Here is a 7,176-nt window from a genome sequence, read left to right on the forward strand (position 1 = left end):
GCCTCTAGCCCAACAAGTACCTTCCCCTTCCCCCTGGGTCTCAGCCCAGCACTTGCCCAAAGGCCCCCACCTCACACCCCCCCCTCACCCCCCCCAGGCAGAACCAGGGGCTGGGAATAGCCATTGGGCCCCTGCTCCCCCATCCCAAAAGGTGCCCTTGGGCCCTCCCAGCCCCCAGATCTCAGACTCTCCTTGGTACCAGCAGACAGGGGCTGCTAATCCCCCAGGCACCTCCTGCAGGCCCTGAGCTGCAGCTCCATCCCCTTCCCCCATGGCATTTATCCAGCTCCAGCCTCAGTATTTCCATTGCCCCACATTGGTTTAGGCATGATTCCAGTGCCAAGATCTTTATTCCACACCCTGGGGCTTTATGTCTCCACTGGTCCCACAACGGGTGTTTCAGCCCCAGCCCCACAATCTCTACTGAATTAACATCAGCTATCCAGCAAAAAAGCCCCTAAAGTAATTAATTTTAATAATGAATTAATAAATAATATTTAATTAATAATTAAATAATAAATAATAATAACTAACTAATAAATAATCAACATTTAATTAATAATTTATAAATATTTAGTTAAGATTTAATTAATAATCAATAAATAATAATTAATATTAGCTAACGATTAAATAATAAATATTTAATTAAACAATTATTAATAAATAATATTTAATTAATATTTAATAGTATTAAATAACTAGTAAATAACAAACTAATAAATAATAAATATTTAATTAAATAATGATTAACAAGTAGTATTTAATAATAGTAGATAATATTTAATCATTATTTATTAATACTTAGTTAAACTAATACATATAAAGATAACAATATATCTTGTTAAAAGTCATTATAATTAATAATTTTATTATTTTAATAAAACGAGCAAAACAAAGCAATGCAATAAAGAAAATCGTTATTATTTTAAATAAAATCAAACTAAAATAATAAAAACGAGAAAAACCCAGCTTTATTCCCGATATTTTAAACATTATCTTCAATCCAGAAACTACAAAACAGCTCCTCTCTGTCCTGCAGAAGCAGCAGCTCGTCTCCCTGTGCGTCTCCAGACCCCGCACCCGCCTCCGGCCGCCCGAAAAGCCCAGGACGTGGCAGAAAGAATTGGCCACGACCGGCCCCGCCGCCCCAGGACACCGCCAGCCCCCAGATGCTGGCCCTGGCAGACGCGGGCATGGCACCCGACCTCACCGGCGCTCCCCGGATCAGCGAGAGCAGGGCTCCCGTCCTGGCGCACCGGCGCTCCCTGGATCGCGCCTGCGCAGCTCCCGCCGCCGCCCGCCGCTTGCCGCCTCGCCGCCGAACTAATGCCCGCACCCCTCCAGCTCACACTATTTATAGCCCACGGCCAGCCAGCCCAGCCAATCACAGCCCGAGGCAGCGCCGGGCCCGCCAATCCCAGCCCGCCCGTTCCCGCCGCGCTCGCCTCCGCGACCCCCCGCTGTCCCCTCAGGCCCCGCTCCCACGATCCCGCCCGCTCCCCCCCTTCTCCCCGTTTCTTTGGGCGAAGTTACGGCCGGGATCTGAATGGGGAGCCCCCGCCCACCCTTCCCGGGACCCAGCAGCACCTCTTGGGGCTGCGGCAGCTCGGCTCCGCCAGCTCCCAAAGCGACAGCGGCCGGAGCAGCACCCCAGCAAAACGGGGGAGCGGGACCAGGCCGCGACTGAGCGGGCTGAGCTTGGTGGGACCGCGCCTGGATTCAAAGAGCGGCTGTGATTGGCCAGAGCGGAGCAAGGCAGGCCGGGATTGGCGGAAGCTTTGAGGCTGCGGCCCATGGGAGCGCGAGGTGCTCAGTTGGGCGGAGCCAGGGGTGCTCGCAGGGTCCGCGGTCGCCCTGGGCCTCGCTCGCCAGACTCCCGTCCCCTTCTCCGGCCCTCTCTATTGCCCAGGTCCCGCCTAAAAGGCCCCCACAGAGACTCTATCGGAGCATCCCAGCGGCACTCGGGGCAGGGGGCGAGGAGGGGCGTAGCCGCCAGCTCGCCCGGGTGTGGTGCCAGCTTGCAAAGCTGCGATGGCAGCGTGGAGCAGGGAGCGGCTGTGGGGAGGGCGTGCACAGCTCGCTGCGGGCTCTGAGCGCCTCTTCCCTCGCAGCGGTTCCTCTTCTGCGGGGACTTGGACTGCCCGATTAGGTGCTGGCCGAGATAAACACCTTAGCAAAATACCTAAGTGCCCGCCCCTCGCCTGCTGCGGGGTCCACTGCTCACTGTCCTTCTCCCCGCAGTCCGTCTGTGAAGCTGAAACTGATCTGCCACCCGCCACTGCTGTTATTCTTAGCCGCCGGCCTGCACGGCCGCCGCTCCTTTTAGTGCTGTGTCCCTGCTCCCGGCCGCGTCACTTTACACACTTAACACTATTTCACCCCTCCCTGCTATTTACAGACACCGCCCCGCTCACTCCCTCCCCAGGCTCAGCAGCCGCGGAACTGCCGTAGCTCCCGCTGCCGCCTCCCCCCCGTCACCCAGCGGAGGGTGCAGGGCCCCGGTCGGGGCACAGCGGCAGTACCGCTCTGTGCCCACAAGAGCTCAGCATAACATAACTGACTCAAAGGCAGCTCACACAAGAAAGGAAAGAGGAAAGAAAAAAAACATCTGCGGAGCTCAAAAGCAGAAACTCTGTATCCGTGTGCACTAACATCCATGATTTTTTACATTTCCATTTTTTCTTTACATTTGACTTCATCCCCAACAGTTGTCTAAGAAATAATGTTATTAAATCTTTGGTTCTCTTGGTACACCGTGAGAACTTGGTGTTGCTCTGTATGTGTGGCTTTGGCCACGCTTGTGGACATGTAAAGTCAGTACTTGGAGTCTTCTGGACACATAATGGGCAAAGTGTGTCAGAGGGCCCCAGTGGATAAATTGCTGTTCTGTACATCTGTAGTGGTGCTGAGTTTTCCTTTGGTTAAGGAGACCTTAACCACGTTCACTGTGGGGAAAGCTGATGGACTCCTGACTGCAGGGCTGGGGTGATGGTGCTGCCTTCTGCATGCCTTTCCTTTGTGGACACAAACCAGTGGAAAAGTAAGGCCCTGAAGCAACCAGGATCCTCCTGAGAGGGCCACTCCGTTCCAGCAGCAGTGCTGAACACACTCCCCCTCCTCTCCCAGTCCTGGCCAGTGCTACAGCATGCAGGGGGAGCTGCCTGGGGAAAATGGAATCTTGGCCCTGCTCCACCAGGTACCAACCTCTTCCTCTGCTAGACAATGTGCCTTCACACAAAAGACGAGTCCCCAGAGGATGGGCCTTGCAGGCTCTTGCCTTGGAGTGGGAGCAGCTCCACCCTGCTTTTATTCTGGTGGCAGCTTGCTTAATCCCAAGGTAGAGACTGATGCTCCCAAGGTGAGCAGTCCCGGTGGAATGGCCAGGCCTCCCAGCCCTGCAGTTTAAAAAGGAGCACAGACACACAGAGAGAACCATGGACAGGTGAGAAAGAAATGCTCCGTGAGGCGAGGCTGGCTTGAACAGCTGCATCCTGGGCATTGCTTTGTTGTCTCCCATCACCCAGCTCTGCAGCCAAGAGGCCCCTGTGGTCTGTAGCACCCACTTGGTGCACGTGGGACTGCTCGGGGAAGGCGGCCAGAGCAGGACGTACTGGGGACCCGGGTGCAGCAGCCACGTAGAAATGCTGTGAGATCCAGAGACACCGAGCGGTACGGCCAGCCCAGGTCACAGCCATGCTGGAAGGGGAGCGGGAGCTGAGAGTATGGGATGGGGTCATACTTTGTTCCAAGTATGGGTAAATTCCCCATCATTTTTCCTTGTTATTTTGAACTCTAACAGCATCAAACACTTTGTGCTTCTCTGCGTTTAACATGCAGGTTTCCACTGAGTCGGCTGCTCACGGTTTTTCTCTGTTTCACCACAAAATCGGTTGTAAGATCTTTTGGATCAAATCCCAACATCTCCCTTTACTCGTGGATTAGGAAGGAAAATGTTGAAATATGCCTATAAAATACCTGTGAAAAAAAATCAAAAAGGGTTGGGGTGGGCAAGTTTTTAAAATGCAAGTAATCAGATTTCACTCCAATGAACTTGACTGTTCAGTGAAATGGTATGATAATGAAATCATCACATATACACACACACACACACAATATAACCGTAATACATCTACTAGACACATCTCAATGATATACTTGATTATATAATGGCTTACACCATTCGTAAACAACTATGGGCCAAAAATCATATTCAGTTTTCTGACAGTGACATTAAGCTTTGGCTGAAATAAAAGTCAGGTTTGCTACATTGCATGTGCGCAAATCCGGGTGAATCACGAGCCCCCGTCCTTAGAGAGTTCCAGCTCCTCCAGAGAGGCTTCAAACCTCACCATCTCAGGCAGCAGTTTCTTGAGCAGTTCAGTCGCTTAAAAAAGGAAGCACAGAAATTTATCTCTACTTTATGAAGAGCAACACGCTGCTGCCACACAGTGTGTTTGTTTAAGGGAACCCTGGCTGAATGCTTACAGGGGAAGCGACTCCAAAATCTACCAACAAATTTTACAATGCAGCTGCCAAAACCCACAGCATGGCAGCCAGGGAGGGGAGCCAGTGGCAAGTGCTGCGCTCACTGTCAAAAGTTACCAATCCTCAGGTGACTGCAATCCACGTACCTTTCTCAACAGCATCAGTGGCTACAAAAAACTTTTTCAAGTGTATGCCTCTCCGAGAGGCTGTGGATTATCTTTCCTGCTCCTTGCAGGGAAGGCACGTCTTCTCTGTGACCAAATGAAGTCCCTCCTTCTGAGATGAACCCCAAGCTATGGGCCACCTAGAGCTGTGCCCATCTTAACCTACGAGAGAAAGATTGACACTTTAAAACTTGGGAGTGTCACTGTGCACGCTGAAAAGCCAGAATGCACCATCTCCGGATAAGGCACAGAATCGCTCCAGTTGCAGACAGACATTTTTAAGTACGTACTGGAAATAGCTCGGGACACTTGTAGCAACATTTAGATCTCGTGCGGCCTCTGCCATGCAAGAGAAACTGGAGTGCCAAATCTTCCTAGGCAAAAATTCTTCTCCTTGACCAAATCAACTCTCAACTGGCATGTGGCAGCTCAACTTTACACACACACGTGGTGCTGAATACAAGAAGGAATTCCCGTTTCCTTCACTGAAATGAGGGCAACAAAGATCTAGCCCTCACAACCGGTCAGGCACACCTCGGCAGACTCTGTTAGCTCGTGTCAGGCAGGGAGAAGGTGCACGAGGAACTCGTGTGTCCGCCTCGACGCGAGCGGAAGTGTCGCTCACCTGTACCTTCCAACGTGCCCTGCAGCGCATGGCCAGGAATACACTAATGAAGTACTTGTTATGGGGAAGAAATAGACTGTTAAGGACTTTACCTTCATCTGTGTCCAGTCCTCCTTGTACTGAGTCCTTTCTGCCTCGTCTGTGGATTGAAGGTATTTCTTCCTAGACTCGTCTCCCACCACGTGGAGGCGTTTAGCGAACACCAGGCTCAGACGGGTCTGTCGGAATAGGAACAGAGTCAGAGTCAGAGTCAGAAAGAGGAGCTAAAAATGAGTAGGTGCAGTCAGTTTCAGACACACAGTACTTCCAGGGTGCAGTTCCTTCTGGTACATCTATGCAGTACCCTAAGCAATGATTTCTAAACATTTATCCAAGCTTAAACAGCTTATTCCTAATTATCACCGCCTTTATAACCAGCACTTGCTTGCCCCTGCAATACACAGGCACAGGGAGGGCGCTGCAGTTATTTACACAACAGAACAAGTAACATACCAAATTAAACACCCAGCACTATACCTCATTTTTGGAAACAAAACCTGGGCAGACACTTTAGTGTGCAAAACCCCTGTAAGAATAAAACCTGCTTTAAATATCTTAGGCATCAAGCCACAGACATGCCTATGAAATTCAGTGCAGCAGTGACAAAAAAAAGGAATTATTTCCTTAACCTGTGAATAATCACCTCTAAGATTCTGTGATGCAGTTGCCACTGCACACAGCCACAAGCGGCCTTTTTATTAACAGGCAAAAGAACAAAGGCAATCCCAATTTCTCCCTTCTTGTCTGCAAAGAAACAGAGACGGGAGAGATGCTTCTCAGAGGAGCATGGTAAAAAGACACATGGTGTAGAATATGGAACAGCTGATGGTTCAGCATCTCTTCCACTGCAAGATCCAGGGGATATCTGATGATACCTTGGAGGCAGGAGTCACAAAAGTTGCTGGAGAGGGAAGAGAAAGGAGCTCAACGCTATCTGCTCTTAGGTTTTAGCACTGTGACCTTTACCTTAACTTACAGTTAAGTGTTTCTGACAGTGTAAATCCTTTTTGTTTTGATTTTAACAGAGTGCAAGAATTCAGTGATGAAGTAACAGTGGCATACAGCCTTTAATTTCCCCTGGTCCTCTCACCCAGCAATGAGGTCTCACAACAACAATACAACAATAAATAGTTATAGAAGGTAACTCACTGTGCTGAAGAGGTCTTCAGAAGGATGGGAGCCACAGTTGAGGCAGATCCTTGGACAGACAAGCCAGAGGTGTTTAGGCCTCGTGTTTCCTCGTTACCCCAGAACCAGCCCCTAAAGGGGAACACAAAGTTCACAGGCTTCTCTTTGAAATTAACGCCCTATAAAGAACAAAACATCCTAAAAAAGCTACATATCATACAAATAAACCAGCTACCTTCTCTATGCTGCTTTTCTGTGGAGCCACAACTTCACAGAAGTAGATCTTGTTCTATCAATACAATGTTTTATTATTGATGGGCTTGTTGAAATCAGAGTGAACGCCAAGCACCCAGGTATTTACAGCAGGCAAACATCTCTCTGAATACAAATGAAAAGGCCAGAAGGGCTGCTACGTTACCTCTGATAGCCACGTCTGTCTCTAGAGTAGATCAGACGGCCTTGAAGCTGTTTTTTTTCCCCCTGTGTTCCTCCTTTCCATCCTTCTGCGTAGCCTTGTAGCAGATAAATCTGTTCAATAAAGGGCCCAGCTGACTGTGAGCAGAAGGCAAAGCAGAGGATTTGTCAGCATGAAAACCCACACTGCAGAAATGAACGAGCATCAGGGGCAGTTAAAAATCTGCTAGAAATTAGTGCTAATGTCACACTACCCTCTCTTCCCTGTTTTCCATATCCAAAAGGAAAGGAAGTTGTGTGTGAGCCAGAAAAGCTAAAAGG

The 7,176-nt window shown here is 49.5% G+C and overlaps 1 long non-coding RNA gene across 1 annotated transcript; it reads right to left on the minus strand.

Moving 5' to 3' along the window:
• Nucleotides 1–4,461: 4,461 nt before the first annotated feature.
• Nucleotides 4,462–7,176, minus strand: LOC147651980 (uncharacterized). Its single transcript, XR_015290069.1, has 4 exons — nucleotides 6,860–7,176; nucleotides 6,463–6,573; nucleotides 5,367–5,492; nucleotides 4,462–4,811 (listed from the first exon to the last, which is right to left on the minus strand). It is a non-coding gene; the product is annotated as an uncharacterized LOC147651980 (long non-coding RNA).

The sequence above is a fragment of the Cyanistes caeruleus genome, chromosome 8 (genome assembly GCF_971803275.1).
Source record: "Cyanistes caeruleus chromosome 8, bCyaCae1.hap1.1, whole genome shotgun sequence".
NCBI classification, from domain to species: Eukaryota; Metazoa; Chordata; class Aves; order Passeriformes; family Paridae; genus Cyanistes; species Cyanistes caeruleus.